Source organism: Theobroma cacao, chromosome 5 (genome assembly GCF_053813885.1).
Source record: "Theobroma cacao isolate CCN51 chromosome 5, ASM5381388v1, whole genome shotgun sequence".
NCBI lineage: Eukaryota > Viridiplantae > Streptophyta > Magnoliopsida > Malvales > Malvaceae > Theobroma > Theobroma cacao.
Window position 1 is genome coordinate 42,465,056 of NC_142643.1, and position 20,982 is coordinate 42,486,037.

Consider the following 20,982-nt stretch of genomic DNA (forward strand, 5'->3'; position numbering starts at 1 on the left):
AAAGTAACTTGGCACTCCTCATTCCATGCCCCAAGATTGTGCTTACGAAGGAGCTTGAAGATTGGGTCACATTTGAGTGTGAGTTGTGATATGAACCGGGCTATATAATTCAACTTTTCCAAGAATCCTCTAACTTTTTTCTACATTTTAGGAGGAGGCAAATCACAGATTGCTTGAACCTTATCCGGGTCAACTTCTGTTCCTCTTTTATTGATGACGAAACCAAGTAACTTCTTTGAAGTGACTCCAAAAATGCACTTTGCAGGATTTAATCTGAGCTGAAACTCCCGTAACCTCTTAAATAACCTTTTAAGATTGGTCGTATGGTCCTCTATTTTGCGAGCTTTTACAATCATATCATCCACATACACCTCAACCTCTCTGTGCATCATATCATGGAAAAAAGTCACCATGGCTTGTTGATAAGTTGCCCCAGCATTCTTCAAACCAAATAGCATTACCTTATAACAAAAGGTCCCCTACATAGTTATAAAGGTAGTTTTTTCTCTATCCTCTAGTGCCATCTTAATTTGGTTATACCCTGAAAAACCATCCATAAAGGAAAACATGGAATGGCGAGCAGTATTATCAACGAGGGTGTCGATGTGGGGCAAAGGAAAATTATCTTTTGGGCTAGCTCTATTCAAATCTCGATGTCCACACACATTCTTACTTTCCCATTTTTCTTAGGCATTGGGACAATATTTGCAACCCATTCAGGGTACTTAGCTACTTCTAAAAATCCTGCATCGAACTGTTTTTTCACCTCTTCCTTAATTTTCAAAAACATTTCAGGTTTTATCCTTCTCAACTTTTGCTTAATTGGTTTGCATTCAGGTTTCAAAGGCAGTTTATGGGCTACAATGTCTATATTGAGTCTTGGCATATCTTGATAAGACCATACAAACACATCTTCATATTCATGAAGTAGCTTTATTAGTTTTTCTTTTTCAATTGGCACCAACGTCGTACCAATTCTAACTTATTTCTTATTATCTTCATTTTCCAAATTAATCGTTTCAAGTGTCTCTTGATGTGGGACAATTTGTCTCCCCTCCTATTCTACTAGTCTTAACAACTTCGGAGTTAAATCATAATCCTTCACATTTTCTATATCGTCAAGTTCACTGATACTTGTACCTTTTTCAAAATTAACCTCAAAACCACTGTCACTATCATCTTCGCATTCATTATTTGGAATCTTGGAAGGTAAAGGGAATTGAAAGATGTAGAGCTATTGTATAGATAAATAGTTAAAATAAAGGGATGATGACAAGAATGGAAATGGTAAATCATGAGAGGAGATATGAGAAATGCACTACGCATGTTAATTTATTAGAATGATAAACGATAAAAAGCCCGATACATAAAATTTCCAATGCTCTTAGGCATAAGCACGGATGTTTAGTTTGCATTACTTTGAAATTGAATCACAAGTGACTGGTAAACTCATGGTGATCCAGCTGCTCAACTTCAGCTCAGGTGGTCCGAGGTATGTAGTAGGGATCCCCTCCACATTTTCTAATTGTTCTTTGCCTTCCTCCGTTACACATATTGATAAATCAGAAAAGGCTTCCCCTAATGCTGACACTGATTATCGGCTCCCAACGGTGAGTGATTCAGGAAAGATGTAGCCTCCGGACCGAAATATCTCGTAGAGATGAGGATATATCATTCTATGATTTTCTAACCCGTGCCCCTTAAAGCGAGCCAACCTTTCCCTTCTTCTTTTGGCTATCATTTCTTCCCTTTTCTTCTTAGTCGGCTTATATCCTAGGCCAAACCTTTCTTCATTTTTGGTAGCACGTATTGGCCTTTTAATGCCTTGCAGCTCTTTTTCCAATCCTGCCTCCGCTCGGTATCCTTTCCCTACTATCTAACTGACAGCCATCTTGGTGGTTTTGAAAAGCCTCGGAATGGGTGGTGTGGTTCCTTCTCCAACATATGTGGTGTTAACAAACTCGAAGGATGGAAAGGAACATTCAGGCACTTCTTTCGCCGCTTTCACGTAAAGAGTATCCGTTGGCTTGCTTATGGTAAGTCCTCTTCCCCGTTAACACATAATCTTCCCATCCACGATGAACTTGACTTTTTGGTGAAGCGATGAAGGTATGGCCCCAACTAAGTGGATTCAAGGTCTTCCCAACAAATAATTGTATGAAAGAGCGATATCCATAACCTGAAATTCAGTGGTAAATGTACACAAGTTGATTTCTATCAGTATCTCAATGTCCCCTACTACTTCTTTCCTCATCCCATCAAAGGCTCTCACAATCATCTAGCTCTTTCTCATGTAAGACATGTCAATGGATAAACGGGCCAAGGTCCTCATGGGCATCACATTCAAGGACGATCCGTTGTCAAGCAGCACTTTTGCGACGGTACAGCCTTTACACTTGGTAGTGATATGCAAGGCTTTGTAGTTTCCCCTACCTCCAGAAAGGATTTCTTCATTGCTAAAGGATATTATGTTACCCACTAAAATGTTCCCAATGATGTAGTCCAAATTTTCAATTGAAATGTCGTGATCCACATATGCTTGGTTCAGAATCCTCATCAAAGAGTTCCTATGTGGTTTCGAGCTGAGGAGCAAAGATAGTAGTGAAATACGAGCAGGCAACTTGTTCAATTACTCGACCACATTGTACTCATTATGTTTAATGAACTTGAGGAACTCGACAGCTTCTTTTTTCGTCACCGACCCCTTTGAGCCATCTGTCGATTCTTGAGATTGCACTTTTTCTTCTCTCAGATTTTGCTTTTTTTCTTGTCCCTTCTCCTTCTTGAGATTCTCCAATGCCTCTGGTGTATAGCAACGTCCGCTGTGGGTAATCCCCTCAATACCAGTTATATTTGCAGCATTATCTTGAGATTCGGCCATCCATTTCCCCGCATTTAAAACTTGTACATTGCAATTGTAGTTCTACAGGACAGCTTTATCATCTTTGTAGGGAAAAGGTTTAGGGACTTCGATGGTCATTTTGGCATGAGTTTTGTGTTCCACAAACTCTCCTCTTGGTTCATAGAAAATGGTTAAAGGTTTTATCTTCATTGGGTGAGTGGAATCTTTGGCCATCATGTTTACTGCTAGCCCTAAGGCTTCCACGTAGAATTCAATCCTTGATTCGTCCATCATCCTTTGCACTTTCTTTTGGAAAGAACTATAATCTCGAATTAAATGCCCCACACATCTTTTGTGATATAAGCAGTATGGTCCTTGGATATCTCTAGAGTCATTCACATCAAGACATTTCGGCCAAACCTAGAGCATATCGGCCTTTACCAAGGCTTCAAACACTTTCTCCATGGGGGTTTCCACTTTCCAAATGTTCCTTTTAACATACACTTCCCCTTCGATTGTATTTACCCCTGCCCCAGCATGATTTGGTAAGGGGTTGTTGTTAACATTCTATTTTGGCTTCTTTTCAAAATTCAGGATTCCTGCCTTGATCAACCCTTGCACCTTATGTTTGAATACTGTACAATTCTTGATCGAGTGACCTTCGATTCCATAATGGTAATCACAATGGGCGAAAGCGTCATACCATCTCGGGAATGGAGGTTTTAATGGCTCTATGTATAAAGGTGCCATCAGATGGTTTGCAACTAACTAAGTGAATAGTTCTGCATATGGGATTGGGATTAGGTCAAACTGCACTTTCTCTTGCTTGTTTCGCCATCCTCTTGACTCACTGGCAATATGGTTGTTTGAAAGTGTTGTTTGTTGTGTGGTTGAAGTTGTAACGGGTGTGGAAGTAGGTGGGTGGATATTTGTGGGGTAAGGTGTCCGTTGGATAGGAGCATATGGGTATAGGTTAGAAAAAGCATTTGGCATGGGTGGATATAAGTATGGGCTTTGTGAAGCGTTATTCACAACTAGGTAATAGGGGTATGGTGGATATGGCTGGTAAGGGTTGTAGCTTTCTCCTTGGGGTTGTCCCGAAGTGATGGCTTAGGCTTCTCCTTCTTTCTTCTTAAAAGTTCTCTCTTTTTTCGTGTGTGCCGCATCACCTCCTTCTATCTTCCCTTGCTTAATAGCAGTCTCTATCATCTCTTATGAAACCACCATATCAGCGAAGTTTTTTGTGGCATTACCGACCAATCGTTCATAGTAAGGGGATCGCAGGGTGTTAACGAACATCACGGTGATATCTTTCTCAGTCAATGGTGGCTAAACTTGAGAAGCCATATTCTTCCATCTTTAAGCATATTCTTTGAAGCTTTCAGTGGGTTTTTTCTCCATGTTTTGTAAAGAAAGGCGATACGGAGCCATATCTATAACATGCTTATACTGAGCTACAAACGCCCGAGCAAGGTCCTTCCATGTGTGGATTCGATTATGGTCCAGTTGGACGTACCACTTTGCTGCAGCACCAGTGAGGTTATCTTGAAAGTAATGTGTCAAGAGCTTGTCATCATGGGCATATGCAGCCATCCTTCTGCAATACATGGTGATGTGTGTGACTGGGCACTTGGTTCCATCATACTTTTCAAAGTCTGAAACTTTGAATTTTAGGGTGATAACCACATCTGGAATGAGACAGAGTTCGATTGCATCCATAAAGCAATACATTCCCATTCCTTCTACCATGTTTAGTCTCTCCTCCAAAAGGTCAAATTTTTTATGGGTATCGGGATTGTCTTTCGATTCAACGGATCCACATTTGAGCTTCTCTTGTTCTTTTGGATCGTCCAAATCAGGTACAAAGATGGGGTCTGAAGGACTTGCCCCTCCAATTGGCCTCTGTTAGGCATAAGTCGGTGGTGGCCCTATAGGCACTGATATCCCAAAGAACGGATATTGTCCTATCGATGCCATGGGGATAGACGCATTCCTTGCTGGTGGTGGTGTGAATCTTGGTGGATATACAGGGTCTGTATTGGCTTCTGTCTGTTGAACATCTTCTGGTGCACCAAAAATCCCCGCCACTCTTTTCCCTTTATCTGTCGACATCAACTCCAAAATTTTTGACAACTGACCCATAATCTCTTCTTGCTTTTTCTCGATCTTGTCCATTCTCTCCGAGTGTTCGTCGCCCATGATCTTAGAGCGAGCTCTTGTGTTGTATCTGTGTAGGGTTCGTTTCTCTGGAATTTTATTCTTTACGGGCTAAATGGATAAGTTAGAATTTTATGTTGATGAATGCATTGTCATTTGTTATTATTTATACGAATCATGTAACTATGGTGCAAGTGAAATATGTTTGGAAAGAAAAGAAAAATAGGAAAAATATTGGCCATCCAACATTTACCATAAGAAAATCCACATCCATAGAACTGAAATATTTGATTACATCATTGCCTAAAACCATTACATAACTACTAAAAGGAAAAACCAACTTTGTCATATTGGTCCCTAACCATCCTGAGGTGATCGATCAACCGCTCACTCAATTCATCCCTCGGAAGAATCTCTCGCCTGAGTTCTTCGATCTTGTCTGCCATTACTCGCGCTCTGAATGCCACTTCTCTCATCTGTCTCAGTATCCATCGCATTTCAGCTTCTTTCCTTTGAAGGCTTTGTGTGCACGAATCATTTCTTTCCCTCATTTGGAAATACTCTTGCCTTACTACTTCATATTATGCCTTGTAGCCCTCCATGGCAGTTTCCATCAAGCCGCGATCATTTCTCAACTCGTGGATAGTTTGTTCTTGTCTTCATACCTCGTGCTACAAGGCATTGTTGACACTTTGAAGTTCTTGCATTCTAGCTATTAGAGAAGAATTTGCCACGTTCACTTCCTCAAACTTGCTTCGCCACTCATCCCGCTCTTCCAAAGCCATCCGTACCTTTTTTGCCTTTTCTTTCTTCACTTTTTCTAACTCATCCTCATGTCTCCGCTTCATATTCATCATCTCATTTTCAAGTCTCTTTCTTGTCAACTCGCTCTCTAGCAGGACATCTTGAGGTTCTGGGTTTATGGGATGTTTTGATGGGGGGCATACAACATTCTTCACCCTTTTGTCGTGCCAAGTATCATATCCTATAGTGACTTCATCGATAAACCTCCCTTGATCCACTCGACACATTTTTTTCCAGTCTTATGCAATTTTCTCAATTTTTTTTAGCATTTCTGGCTCTCCATATGTAAACTCTAACTAGTTGAGCTGGTGAGTCATGGGCACGAATTGCTCATATCTGAATTATCTCCGTACCATTATCGGTGCATAGCTAATGGTTCCCCATGGTCCCATCAGTGGCACCCACGGCTTGTCCCCGCATTTATACATCACTTGCATTCGTGGCATCCATGGAGCTCTCCAAGTCACTTCAATGCTCATTAACCTCCAAAGCCTCGTGACCCACTCTTTTTTCCTCTTGCAGTCGGGCCATTCACTTTCGCAGAACTCAAGGATAGGGCAACTCGTAGATAGATAAAGCTTTCGAAATTTGCTCTCTTTGCATTCAAAATGGCTTTTGATCCATATGGTTAAGAGTTGGGCACATCCGATGAATCGTCCCTCGCCTTTGTGTCGAAAGAAATTCAAGGATCTGAAGGTTTCAACTAAGATGGATGGGGCCGGGTTAATGTTCCTTGTCACCTGATCGAATAAGTCTATGACTAATACCTCCACATGACCTAGAACCTTCAAGAAGACCACTAAGCCATAGATTACCATTGCGAAAGCTAGGAGACCTTGTTCATCTTTTATGTGTTTTTTAATATATCCATTCAAGAAACTCCACGGAAGGCATTCTGTGTCTCTTTTCTTTTTCAGATGCTGATCCACTTTTACCGTAGTCATTCCTAGCAACTTGGCCAACTTTCGTCGATGTCCTGTCTTTTGGGCCCTCCAATAGATCTTGTCAAGCTGCATGTGATCTATCCGGAGTAGAGAGGAGTACTCTTCTATGGTAGGGGTCATGTCCACCTTGTTAAAGATAAAGCAACGGTATGAAGGATCCCAAAACTGGACGATGGTTCGAAGCATTTAGTCATCAACAGGTACATATAGAAGCCATGCAATGTGTCCATACTTGCTCTGAAAATTATCTCGGTGAGCACATCTCCATTGTTCCCAAATTCCTATCATCTCTGTGAAGTCATTCTGCTGAAGGTCCAAGTGAACTCTCTCGGGTAAAGTTAGGGTATGTCCTTGGGTCAAACAGTCTCCTTTTTCTTATTGAATTTGCTCCATCTGTAACTCTATCTCATAGTCATTTCTATATATGTTGAGTGGACTTGCTGATGACGATGCCATGGATGTAACCGGGATCTCTTAGGTTAGATGTTGTGTAGCCAATATTTCTCCTATATGCAATTACGATGCATGCAAATGAACATGTAACATGCACATGACAAGCAAAAGAAACTTAAGTTAGTATGGTAAAAAGAAAGAGTGGAGTGTTAAAAATAATGAAAGAATAATAAGCAATATCATGGGTATGACTAACGTCATTAGACATTATTTACTCCACGATATTTTATTATCTCATGGAGAAATTTAAAATAGAGAGAGTGGAAGAGATTCCTTCATGAGTACCTATTTATGGGGTATATCCTTACAGGTAAGGCCTTACCTAGGGTTAAGCTGCTCTCAGTATTCTATATGCTGAGTTGGGATTATAGACAGAGCTAGGGTTCTCAAATCGTTCCTCACTGTCGTCCACGCGAACTAGTAAGGCACCCCGGTCCTCACCCACTACAGGCTTTAAATGGACTAGGTTCGATTTGAGTGGGAGTCTTCACTAGCTTGTGTGGAGGTTATCACCTCACGAGAGCGTAGCTACTAAACTCCCTCCTAAGAAAGACATAACCCGGGTGGAGGGTTTATGCATGAATGCAAAAAATGTGCTCTATGTGTGAAGGAAGACATCGATTTTGGACCAATAATCTCACATCCCTCTATCCTAAATCCCCACAATTATTAAAAGCAATAAAGTAATAAATGCGAAATAAACGAATGCACCAAACAAAATATGCAGAATAAATCATTAACACTAAAGAAACATCGAATTATTTAAAGCCTTGGATAACCTATTATTATTTAATGGTTCGACTCTCGATAGTCCCCAATGGAGTCGCCAACTGTCGTAACGTGCGGGTCTGGGAACCCGACCACCAGACGAGGGTGAAAACTATAAAAAAAATAGGAGTCGCCACCAATCTTTTTTTACTAGGTGCGATTGGCCACCTATTGACTCGATTCTAATCGATGAAGCCTTAAATTAATTTTAAGCCCACCGAAAATAACCTTAAACTGGTCTATGTTTTTCTAGATATAAGTTTGGGAGTACGGTTACGATCGGGAAAGGATTAGCACCCCCGGGACGTCCATTCCATGAATGGTACCATTTTTAGATTATCCTATTAGGCTTTAATTTTTAATTTCACTATATTTTCTTAGTTATTATTCTTTTATTTTATCTCCTATTTAACCTAAAATGGAATGCAAATGTGAGGCAAGATGAAATGCATGGCGTGAGATAAAAAATGTCGGACGAATAACCTTTTATCGAGGACGTTCTCCCGAATCCACCTATCATACTGGTGGGACCCGGGGTGTTCTCTCACCTAGGGAATTATCCGAAAAATTCACCTTCGCAAATTCAACAAATAAATCCCATCATCGGGGTTATCGTACGTTTTTCTTTAAAAATAATATTTTCGTGCATAATGAACCTAATACGAGCGAAAGCCTTTTCTTAAAAATGTTTCTCGAGCCCTCCCATCATACTGGTGGGACCCGAGAATATCTTTTCACTTATGAAACTTTTCGAGAAATACCCGCCTTCGTAAAATTCTCGAAAGATCCCATCATTGGGGCTTAACTCGTAAACAAAAATACTTATATGCAATGATGTGTATGATGCAATATGTAAATGCTATACTCGTGAAATTAACTATTTTTATCATTATATTTTTTTATTATCATTATATCCTTTGTTTTATTTTTTGTATCCTTTTTATTCTAAGTTTCTCTTATATTTTCTTTGCTATTTCTTATGAATCTTCCTTCTCCATATTTCCTTTTTGTAATTTGGTACCTTATAAATTATTCATGATTCTATGTTATCTTAGTGAACAAAAATTTATTTATTTTATTTTTTACTATTTTACCATCTTATATTTTTTATTAGTATTATTATTTTTTGTAATCAATCTTTTGTTCAAACCTAATGCCTAAAATCTTATTTTATATATCTATATTTAATTCCATTTTTTTTCTTTCTACTTTCTATCTTATTTCTTTTACATAATATTTTATTAATCTATAATTTATACCATTAGATATTTAATGTTTAATTTTTAAATTATTTATTGTTTTGGATTTTCCTTATTAATAGTTTTTATTATTTGTCTATTTATTTAATGTCATGGATGTTAACATTTCACAAATTTATTATATATATATTTGAACTATCATTATTATTTTTATTTTTATCTATTATTATTTATTTATTATTTTTTTAAAATGATTTTTGTATAGTTAAATTTTATTTATAAAAATTTCGGGATCTCAAAATTGAGGCCCTCCCATCATACTGGTGGAGCCTTAATTTGGATTTCGAACCTAGAAAAATTAACCCGGGATTGCGACTCCTTGCGTCTTGACCAATCATCCCATCATCGGTATTGAGTTCATTTTTAATCCATTTTCACCATCTCTCTATTTTTATAAAACTATTTCTTTGAACAAGTTTATCATCCACAAATGAGAATTCTATTTATTTTATTTTATTTATTTTTTATTTATTTATTTTTCAAAATTCATTCCTATGTTACCTATATAAATTCACATAATCAAATATATTCATTCATCTTTCTATTTTTCATTTTTGCATATATATTGTTAAACATTTTATTTTCACCCTTATCTTTCTTTTACATTTCTGCTTCTTTTATATGTTTTCCTTTGTCATTTAACAAATATTTTTTATATTATATCTTTTATTCTAATTAAGCTAAATTAATTATTCTCCTATCTAAATAATGAATCCAACACAATATCACAAAGTTAACATTAGAGAAAGTATGGGTATACCTTCAATGGGTTGACAATAGTCCAACCCAAACAGCTTGCCTCAACTGGCCTACCCTACAAAAGCCCACTGGATCGCCCCTGAAATGTACTTATTCAATGCTTAATCGGCAGCCACTCCTTCCCTCGGGAACGACGTCGTTTTGCACCACTCCAGTTACCCAAACGGCGGCACTTTATGTATCTACAATCCAAACATCCAAGCTGTCTTTACCCACCCTCTCTCCCATTTTCTTTTTCTGCTCACTCACCCGAATTGGACCTCCCTCCTTTCGCCAGCTACGGGGAAGACAGGACCTACAAAGCACCTTTCGCCGGTGCTGTAAATGGCTTTCCAATCTCCATTTGCCGACTTTAAAAAGATCTCTCTCTCTCTCTCTCTCTCTCTCTCTCTCTCTCTCTCTCTCTCTCTCTCTCTCTCTCTCTCTCTCTCTCTCTCTCTCTCTCTCTCTCTCTCTCTCTCTCTCTCTCTCTCTCTCTCTCTCTCTCTCTCTCTCTCTGCCCACCGGTCTTTCTTCCTTTCTAGCTTCCCAGCCACCGACCACCCAATAGCCTTCCCTTTCCTGGTGCCGTTCGAATCTCTCTCTTCTCCCTCTACCGGTAACCACCCAAATTAGCTTCAGATCTCTCCCAACGGCAGCGTAAAAACCCCCTAAACTACCCTCCTCTAACTGGCGACAAGAGGCTCGCAACTCTCCTTCCTTCGCTCACCCTCCAGCCACGGGGCAAACCCCCAAAACCTTCTTTTTTAACCGACGACAGGAGACCCAAGATTCTCCTCCCAATTCCAGCGGCACCTAAAGTTTTCTATTTTGATTTTTGGTTTTTCTTTCTTTGTTTTTTTCGGTTTTTAGGTTTGATTGTGGATTTTTTGTGGCTGATAGGAAGCTTGCTAGGGATTTTTGGGTTTTTTTCGATTCCTCGATTTTTGGCTGCAGATTTTTTTGTTTTTGTTTTGTTGTGGATTGTGGTTGTTTTCCGATTGCTAGAAAGCTAGGATTTCTTGGTTGTTGGTTGTTAGGATTTCTTGGTTGCTGGTTGCTAGGATTTTCTAGCGTTTTTGATTGCTCGTTCTTGGCTACCCTTTTGCTACAATGCCCCCTCCCTTTATACTCGTTTGTGGCTTCTTGAGGGGGCACGCTCCACTACTCTGCCAAACGCGAGTTTTTCACGTCTGGCACTGTAGTGGTGGTACTGGCAAGGGCATCCGCCCTCTGTCAGTACTCTTTTTTTTTATAATATTCTAATTATTCAGTTAATTAATATTTAATTTTGATTTATTATTTGTCAAAATTTAAGTGTCTACAGTATGCTTATTCCCTTCTTGTTCACTCACTAGGTTTATACTTACCGTTTTCAACTTCATGTTTTCAGATCACGAGGCAACTAATAACTAGATCGAAGTGTCTTCGTATATTCGACCTTGGTAGGTGTCTCGGCATTTAGTAGCTATACATTCGTCCGAGTCTTTCCGCTAGAAGTCGAGTATTCTTTTGTTGTGTATAGACAAACCTAATGTAAATTATCAAGATAATTGTTGTAGACAATTTATATACACTTATTTAGTATGCCAGTATAAGGTGGCAATGTTTAATATTATTTTGATCCTAAGTTATGAAATGTGACTTAACAGTTTATGATAGAATGATGAACATGATAGATTAATAGGCTTGTTTGGGCTTAGTGGACTACGTCCATTAGACCCATGCACAGGTTATGATCCAAAATTTAGATCGTGACACTTACGTATTAAAATTTCCCTTTAATTGATATTTTAGTATTTAACCTTCTATTTTCATTTTTTATTTTTATTAAAAAAGGTTAAAAATTTAAGTCTCATATTTTCAATGAGCTAGCTGATAAGAAAAACACCAATTAATGCAGACAATGGACTAGAGACCTAACACCTTATCCATATCTTAAATATCTAGGCTTATCCCCAAGCTAGGTCCACATGCACCCTTTTTCTTGGTCTACAAAGTAATAGTCACTGTAGCTGATAGTTTAGTTTTTGACTTTCTGTTTTTTTTTATTAAAAAAGTTAAAAACGAAATATAAAAGTATAAAATAAATACTTCATGTATGTTGCAAGATCTTTAAATATCAAGTTTTGATTTTAGATGATGCCTTTTTATATACTTATTTATAGCATTAAAATTATTATTATTATTGTTAGAGTTGGAATCTTTAATGGAAGTTGGCAAAGAAGCATAAGGTAAATGCGTTGAGAACATTCTTGGTTGATAAGGGCCGCTATTTTCGAGATCCGGATAAGGTTTGTTCAAAGTGCTGTTTAGATATATTTGTGTGGCTTCTAGTGCTCTACTTTTCCACAACATCGATTTGGCTAAAACAGATGATGTACAATAATTTTATGCCCCATTCATAATGGCTTGGGGGGCCGTACAGTAAGATTCCTTTACATGAATTATATATAAAACACCAATTAATGCAGACAATAGACTAAACCTAACATCTCATGGCCCATGTATTAAAATTTCCCTTTAGTTGATATTTTAGTTTTAGACCTTCTGTTTTTATTTTTTATTTTTATTAAAAAAATTAAAAATTTAAGTCTCACATTATCAATGAGCTGGCTGATAAGAAAAGGTACCAATTAATGCACACAACAGACTAGACCTAACACCACGGGGGGACCTACCTTAGGGTCATTGACCAAAAATTTTTACTCCACACACTACTTATTTAGAGTTTTATGTAGCTAATAATACTAATGAATCTACTAATATTTTTTTGCAATTTCGTAAGAAATAAAGAGAATAAAGCGAAATTCTTTTCTTTGTTCTTTTATATATGTTTATCTCTTTTTGTTTTATCTTGTAGCTATTTCTTAGTATAAATTTAATGTGTAAAAATTGCTAAAATCAGATTTTAATTAATATGAGTAAAACTTGGGTTACCTGAAGATTGAATACGTTATTTTTCATTTCCTAAAAATCTAAAACTCTGTATAAAACTTTCGTGCTTTCGATTGTTGTGCATAATTAATTAAAAATCTGAGACACACACCATATATAGCCTTATCTTTGCATATATAAAATAGAACCGTCGTTTTTCTGCTATCTCAGACACACACCTACATAGAGACAGAGAGAAATGAAAATTTTGGGCATGCACATCCCCTGGCTTTAAATGAAAAGCACAGCAATCAGAGTGAAGAAGCCAACTGCTCAAGCTGTGGGGAGGTACTGGTGTGGGGTCCAAGTTTTAGCTGCGCGAGTGTGGCTTTTACCTTCTTAGTAGCATTCTATTAATCATAAAAAATTATCAATTATTTGAAAATATCCTTTGTTATATATTCAAGCGCATATCTGGAGAAAAAGACAGTACTCTTGAATCTATACACCTTTGGCTTAATTAGTAGCTTTTATCTCTTTTTAGAAGGATTAACATTCAAGCATTAATTCAAAGGTGCATTATTATTGAGCTTAATTGCCCCTCTTGTGATGTTGAGATTGAAACGGCATTCCATTGTCTCTGCAGCTGCTCGCTAGCTAGGGCAATATGGTTAATCTCGAAATAGGGTTTTAGGCAAATGGAGGTGATGTTCTCTTCTAAGTAAGATTGGATACTTCATTTATTTCACATCATGGAGAAAAAAGAGATAGAAGAAATTGTGAGTCCCTTATGGACCTTATGGAAAGCATGCACGCAACATGAAGATATTCATGTTGGGTTTATTTATTTATTTTATTTTTAATATTTTTAACTTTAAATTTTTTTATTTAATAATTTCTATTTGTGATTTCGATTTAGAATTTACCATCTTAGCCATTTTTTGTTGAAAGTAACAAAACATAAATTTGACTAAGGGCATGCTTGGTTGGGAGGAATGGAATAGCCATTCTTTTCCTATTCTCATTTTTGAGATAAAGTTGCATTTGGTTCAATGGAATGGCTATTCTTCAGAATAAACATTCCAAGAGAAGCTTGAATAGCCATTACCAAGGCCCCCCTTGGTAATAGCTATTCCAAATTGTTGGAAATAAAAAAAAAAAGTTGATTAGATAAATATACCCTTTTACAATTTAAAAAATTACCTTATAAAAAAATACTAAACCTATTTTTTCTCTCTCTTCCTCACTCCTTCTCTCTCTAAAGCACAAAAAACACAAAATTTTTTACTTCATTTTTCAAAAAAGGGAAATGAAAATATTTAAATATTATTTAATATATTAATATTATTTCACTATAATAAGTATTATAAAGGATATTACTTAATATTATTATTTGAATATAATAAATCTAATAAAGAATATTATTTAGTATTATTTCTCATCATAGTTTTTTGATTTTTAATAAAAAAAATTTTAAATTTTAATAAAGGATATTTGTATCATTTACCCATTATTCCTTAACCATTTTTAAAATTATTCTTGCCAACCAAATAATGGAATAAGTAATAATAGCAATTTCTACCTTATTCCATTCCCATGAACCAATCTACATAATAGCTATTCTTTCTCTATTCTATTCTCTTGAAATGGCTATTCTATTCTCATTCTATTCTTTCCAATGAACCAAGCATGCTATAAGTATCTAAAGTTAGTTATTACTTATTTATTTAGGAATTACTTTATTGCTTTCCTACAAATTCTTTGTGTTTTTTTTATTTAGATTCTTGTGAACAATTAAGTTTTTTACTTGGGATTGCTTTCTCATTGAATTATTTATTGATATTGTATTTAAATTTTGTGATCAATTTTAGGGAATTGGTTCCCCATTGAATTGTTTATTGATAGCCTTAACATTTTTTTAGGAGATTACATCCCATTTAGATTTTTGTTATTATATTTGTTAATTTTTGTTTATTGTTAAGTTTATTTAGAAATTGAGATTATTATCATTAGTAAATTATTTATGATTATACTAGTTAATTCCTTTAAATAAACTATTCAGATTAATTTCTTTCAATAATTTTCAAATTTTATTTATATAATTTTCAAATAAATTTTTTTATCTAAGTTGCTTTATATTTTTATTAAACATTAAATGTATAGTATGAATGTTTTATAGACATTATTTTCAATTTTTCACCCCCTCAAACGCGAAATTCTAACTCCGCCATTGTATTGAAAGTGGTTAAGTTGAGGATGGTTATTGTAATCCTGATTATATGGTTCAAAGGGTACTCTTTTTTATTTTTATCCCTCATGGTTTTTCTATGGAAAGATTTTTAATGAGGCTCTTTAACCGTGTGTAGGGAAGGCTTCGTGAGTATTAATAATTGTCTCTTTCTATATATCTCAGATTTGATTCAATTTGATGAGGTAATGAAATCATCTTTTACTTCAAAAAAAATTCAGATTTTGGGTTATTTCATTTTTTTGAACTTTCTCAAATAAATAACTTATATTTTTAAAAATTTTGTTATGGTAAGCAAGAAAATTACATGACTTCCTTCTATAGACTCTTTGACTAATGGATATATAAACCTACCATTAAACAGAAATTCGAGTGCAATTACATGACTATATGTGTTATGTCATTGCGTGCTCATACAAACACACTAAACAAAGCCATATAAGGCAAAATGAAAATTTATCCTTAGCCTAAAATAAGCAAATGACATAGAATCAGGCACAAGCATTGTCGTTCGTTTTGCAAGAAAATTTGAATGTTAACCAGATTTATCAAACTTTTCTTGAACAAATTTCTCGAAACGCTCCACCATGGAAGGTGTGAGATAATTGCTCCAATCTCCTACCTCTCCTTTCCTAAAGAAGGTAGTGTTTGGAGTTCCAAAAGGTTGCTTGCCACTATTGTTAACCTCCATCCCTTTCAAGTTCTCCAAACTACACAACTTAGCTATTTCTTCTACTACTCCTTGTTTCTCTTCTTCCTTTGAGAAAGGAAAACCCAAGAAGTTAGCTAACGTTGTTATATGGAAAACGATATCTTCCTTCAGATCTTTATATTTCAAAAATATTATCTTATTAGGATTTTCTTGTTTTGCCATGCAATACCCTAACACATGATCTGGAAACGGTCCAAAAGCATAAATTCCTTGGCAGAACATCTCAAAAGCTTCATCTAGTGATAATGGATCCACATTTTCAGATTGTATCTGGTCAGTGAAATGCCAATGAGAAATAAACATATCCATTGGATTTCTACAGATATACACAATTTTAGAGGTTGAGCATTCTTTAACGGAGGGTGGCAAAGAAGCATAAGGCGTATGGGCTGCGAAAAGTCTTGGCTGAGGATTTCTCTCTTTAGGGAGGGTTTGGACCAATTCTTGAACCTCTTCATCATCCCCCGATTCCTCTGATCCTTGGGTTTTTGGAAGATTGTCTTTGGAGATTTCTTTTGCCTCCATTAAAAAAAAAGCAAAAATTTGGCATCGAAGTAAATATGACAAAATGAAGGAAGAATGTGGAAATCTATAGCTGAAATTAGTTAGTTCCAAAAAGAATTTATACTAGTGCATTAATGATGAGAGGTAAAATAAAAAAAATCTCTAAAAATACTTCAAAATGATACTTTGATCGGTTCTTTTTGTTTTAAAATGATATTTTTGACTCTTGGTTGTTAACACTGTTAGTTAATGGTTAAAAAATTTGAATTAATATTACATAAGTATTTTAAAACATAAAGTCTCTTTATTTTTATGTCTAATTAATTGATATGCCAAAGGGTAAAGTCCATATACACCCCTGGTGGTATAGTCTTTTCTCATATAATAGCTTGAGGTTATTATTTTTCTATATAAAATTTTATGTTTTAATTTTACTTTCGAAGTGGTAACAGTGTTAAAGTTTTAATTAGTTTTTTGGTAAATAGACAATAATAACCTTTGTTTTAACCTTTTTGTATTCTTTTTTTTTAATTAAAAAAATATTTTAACCTTTGGATTTCTTTTCTACTTTTCTCTCACTTTCTCACTGTCTAAACAGGAAAGATAGTGTTTTCTTCTTTGAATCCCAAACAGGTTCAAAAGATTCAATCCTTGTTTTGCTTACTAATTTTCCTCTCTCATTTTTTCTTTTCATTTAATTCATTTTTATAAAATATAATATCTGTGAAAATTGAATTTGAATAAATAAAATGATTACTTCTATTGTTACTTTTGTTAAGAGAATTTTCATTGATTGATTTATTTTAAAATTGTATTGATTTTATTTTTGTTTGAATTATTATTAGTATCGAGTTATTAGGGTTTGTATTCAAATTTTGTAGAAGAGGATCCAGATGCACTTACTCTATTTTAAAAGGCCTTAATTGATCCTACCCAAATAATTTGTTTTTGTTTTTTTTTTTTTTTTGAAAAAAACAGTAATGTATAATTGTGTAAGAACCTCTAAATTTATATAAGTGTTAGTAAAAGAGAATCCTCCTAAAAAAACCATTTCTTCTCTTTATACGATGTCATTCTTAGACCAACTAAGAAACAAAAGTCACGTATACCAAGCACCAAAATTATAATTGTAGTTTGAAACATGATTGTTGTTCTTTTGTAGTAGCATAACATTCAGCATTTATGATATGTGTAAAGACTTTGGTGCTACCCATGACTATAGAAGGTAAGTTTGTCTATTCTGGAAGAAAAAAAAATGAAAAAAATGAAAAATCTTTGTTGAAATATTTTTTAATTAAATAAATAAAATACAAAAAGATTAAAAAAGGGTTATTCTTGTCTGTTTATAAAAAACTAATTGAAACTTTAACATGGTCACCCCTTTGGGAATAAAACTGAAACACAAGATTTTATATGAGAAAAAAATAACCTCATGGTGCTACATGAGAAAATGCTATACTTCAAGGGGTGTATATGGAGTTTTATGTAGAGTTTATTCTTTTTTTAATGATATATATGAGGTAATTCAAGAGGAGATGGTTTTCCCAGCAAGAAATAAAATTTTAAGTGCTTTTTAAATTAAAAGTGTGTATATTATTTCCATGTAATTTTATTTGGTAAATTTATTTATAAAATAAAATAGAGAAAAAAAAAGTCTTTCCATGTGTTTTAGAAAAAAACAAAAAAGAGAGAAGGTAATGCTTTCTATATTGTATAAAAATAGAATATTTTGATTACTGATAGTATAAAGGTATTAGAAACCAAATTCATTGATAATGACCTTTTTTGAGTAATCAAATAATAGATTGTTGAACTACCAATATTTCAAATAGTTTTAAACATTGGATAAATAATATGAGTTAGGATGTCATTGGTTTTGAAATACCTCATACTTTGATATGGTGATAAATAAAGTTGATCGAATACAAATTGAGGTCAATTAAAATGTTTAGAAGTGATAAAAGACGAAAGGAGTAGTTTATGATAAAATATTTCGCAAGTGAGAAAATAATAGTAAAATAATAATAATTTTATCGGAGGAGAATTTGTGAGATAAAAGGCGATTTGGAAGTCAAGTGAGGCATAATAAGGTATTTTGGGTACCAAGAAGACAAGATAAAATTTTTAGAATATAATAATATTTTATTAATGAAATAATATTAAAATATTAATATTTAGCTTGATGTCGAAGTCAATCAAGAAGAAGGATCATATGGTTGATCCAAGTGGGGGAGAAGATGACAAGCCCGACTCTATAAAAATATTTATCATGACATACATGTGATGGATAGCATGTTCGCAAGCGAAGAGAGTCCCGAAAAAATTTACAAAAGTCGGTATTGTACCTAGAGGTATAATAAAATTGATTTAAGCCTCGAACTAGATCAAATAGAGAATTTACGATGAAATTAAGAATTTTAAAGTCCCAAAATGGTTTCATATGGTGATTCGGAGTTTGAGAATCAATTTGGAGTCAAATCGAAATTTTCGCTATCTAGGGGCAAAATGGTCATTTGCCACTTGGGGATAAAATGAGAATTTTTAAAAAAGATTTTTGGCCCCATTTGACTTATTGGAGTAAGATTTGAAGTTTAGAAGTGAAAAATTTTAATTTCGGTATAATTTGGAGTAAAAGGGTAAAATGGTAATTTTACCATCCGAAATCAAAAATTTAATTTTTGAAAGGATTTTGATCAAATTTAATTATTTGGAGTGTGAAATGAGTATGAGGAGTGAAAATTATGCATTATGGAAAATTTTCAATTTTTGGGGTAAAAATGTAATTTTTGAAAAGTTTGGGGGCAAAGTGTAATTTTGAAAAATTTGCTCCACCAAAACTTTGAAAAAATCTGGAAATTTCACTTAAGACTTGGATAAGTCAAAGGGAATGCATGGTGGAAAAAGTAGGACAAGTGGATGGCTAGAAAAAAAAATGAATTAATAAAATATTCAAAATATGAATAAAATAATATTATTTCATTAAACTAATAAAAAAAGGCATAAAAAAAATCAGCCCATAACCCATTCTTCTTCTTCAACATTCGACCAAGCAAGAAACAAGAGAGAGAAAGGAGAAAATAAAACCCTAGCCAAGAAATTTAAAGGAAAAATAGGTGGAAATTCAAAAATCAAGTGAAAAAATGTAACATTTCTTAAATTTGTCTTGTGCTTTACCTTTCCCATCATTTTCCATGGTTGAATCATGTGATTTGAGGATGATTTCAATTCTGGTCATATGGGTTTAGAGAGAGAAAGTTGTTAGATAAATTTGATTTTGAGCTATGTTAGTGTTTAGTGTTAGTTTAGCATGTTTATGAGTAAAACAACAAGAAAAATATTTATCTTCTCCATGAATTTCTCTAGGCCGAATCTAGCCAATGGTATGTGAGGATGAGGTTGACTTTATTTTAAGAGAATTGGGTGAAAAAAATGATGAATTATGAGGTTGGAAATTAAATGGGAATTTTCGGTGTAATAAATTGAAATTTTTACCCACTAGGGGTAAAAGCGTAATTTATAGTCCGGACTGATAAATTGGACTAAATTCACAATCATTGAGGTATTGTGGATATAATTGGATAATTGAAATTGAAATGGATGGAATTGGAGTCAAATTGGAGATTTTAGGAATTTACACCGTGTATAGGCGAGTTAGGTCGGACACCGCAATTAAGCGATTGTCTAGACATTTCAAATCCTATCTAGTACATACGCATGGATAAGAACCTGAAATAATTTATGATAAATTGACACAATTTATTGAATTTTGTGTCATGGATTATGGATAGGTGGTGAGTCAATTATTTCGGGTAAGAGACTACACCCGAAGGCGAAAGATAGGAGTATTTCTACTCCTAATACTGTGAGTAAACTTATTATCATCTTAATTATCTAGAGTAGTTTTATACAATTGTGTGATTTTATGAAAAATGGGTTTAAATGGTAAATTGCTATGTTTTAAGAGAAATTGTAATTTTATAAAATGATTTTATAAATTTTCTGAAAAATTGAATATTGGTTTTGAAAATAGAGTAATTGGAGACTGCTAGTTTGTGTTGCAAATTTATGGTTTTGAATTGAATGGCTTATGATAATAAATGAGCATGAATGGCTAAACTGATTTTGGTGTTAGAATTATTTATACTGTGTATTCAGCCTTGAGAGGCTAGATTGCGATAAATTACCATGTCATGCTAGAATGAATTTTATTGATTGGTGGATTATATATTAATTATTTACTGCAGAGGAGGTTCCGTGGACCAGCCTATTAGAAGGGCACGGTAAACTCCATTATATTATTACCTCGAACGGAGAGGCGCGTAGGGTATCTCCTGGGGTAAAGCTTAGGGTTCACTTCACGCCAAACCACCACGTGAAGGGAAACTCAGCCAACGCCAAGGAACGGCTGTATTTTTCTCAAACTAAAAATATATTTTAAGTGTATACAAAATTTTAACAGCCTTGGCGGACTCGGTTGGATGCCCTGTGCAAAGTATCACCGAGTATGAGTTTTGGCACGAGCCAAAGTTTTACGAAATTCATAAGCCAAGTTGATTACTCGATTTATATGGATTGATTTTATTTGGTTGAAATGAACTGAAAGATAATGAAATTACAGTATGATGACTTATTTTAATTGTCTCCATTTACTCGGCTTTAGATACTTTAGATAGTAT

At 34.7% G+C, this 20,982-nt stretch overlaps 1 long non-coding RNA gene and 1 pseudogene across 1 annotated transcript in view; one reads left to right on the forward strand and one right to left on the reverse strand.

Annotated features, from left to right (window-relative positions):
* Positions 1-11,629, forward strand: part of LOC148762934 (uncharacterized) — a 47,107-nt gene extending 35,478 nt beyond the window's left edge. Inside the window, exon 2 of the long non-coding RNA XR_016026427.1 lies at positions 11,359-11,629. This is a non-coding gene — a long non-coding RNA (uncharacterized LOC148762934). The remainder of the gene's footprint in view (positions 1-11,358) is intronic.
* A 3,996-nt stretch (positions 11,630-15,625) lies between these two features.
* Positions 15,626-16,327, reverse strand: LOC148762940 (cytosolic sulfotransferase 15 pseudogene; annotated as a pseudogene).
* Between the last annotated feature and the right edge of the window lie 4,655 nt (positions 16,328-20,982).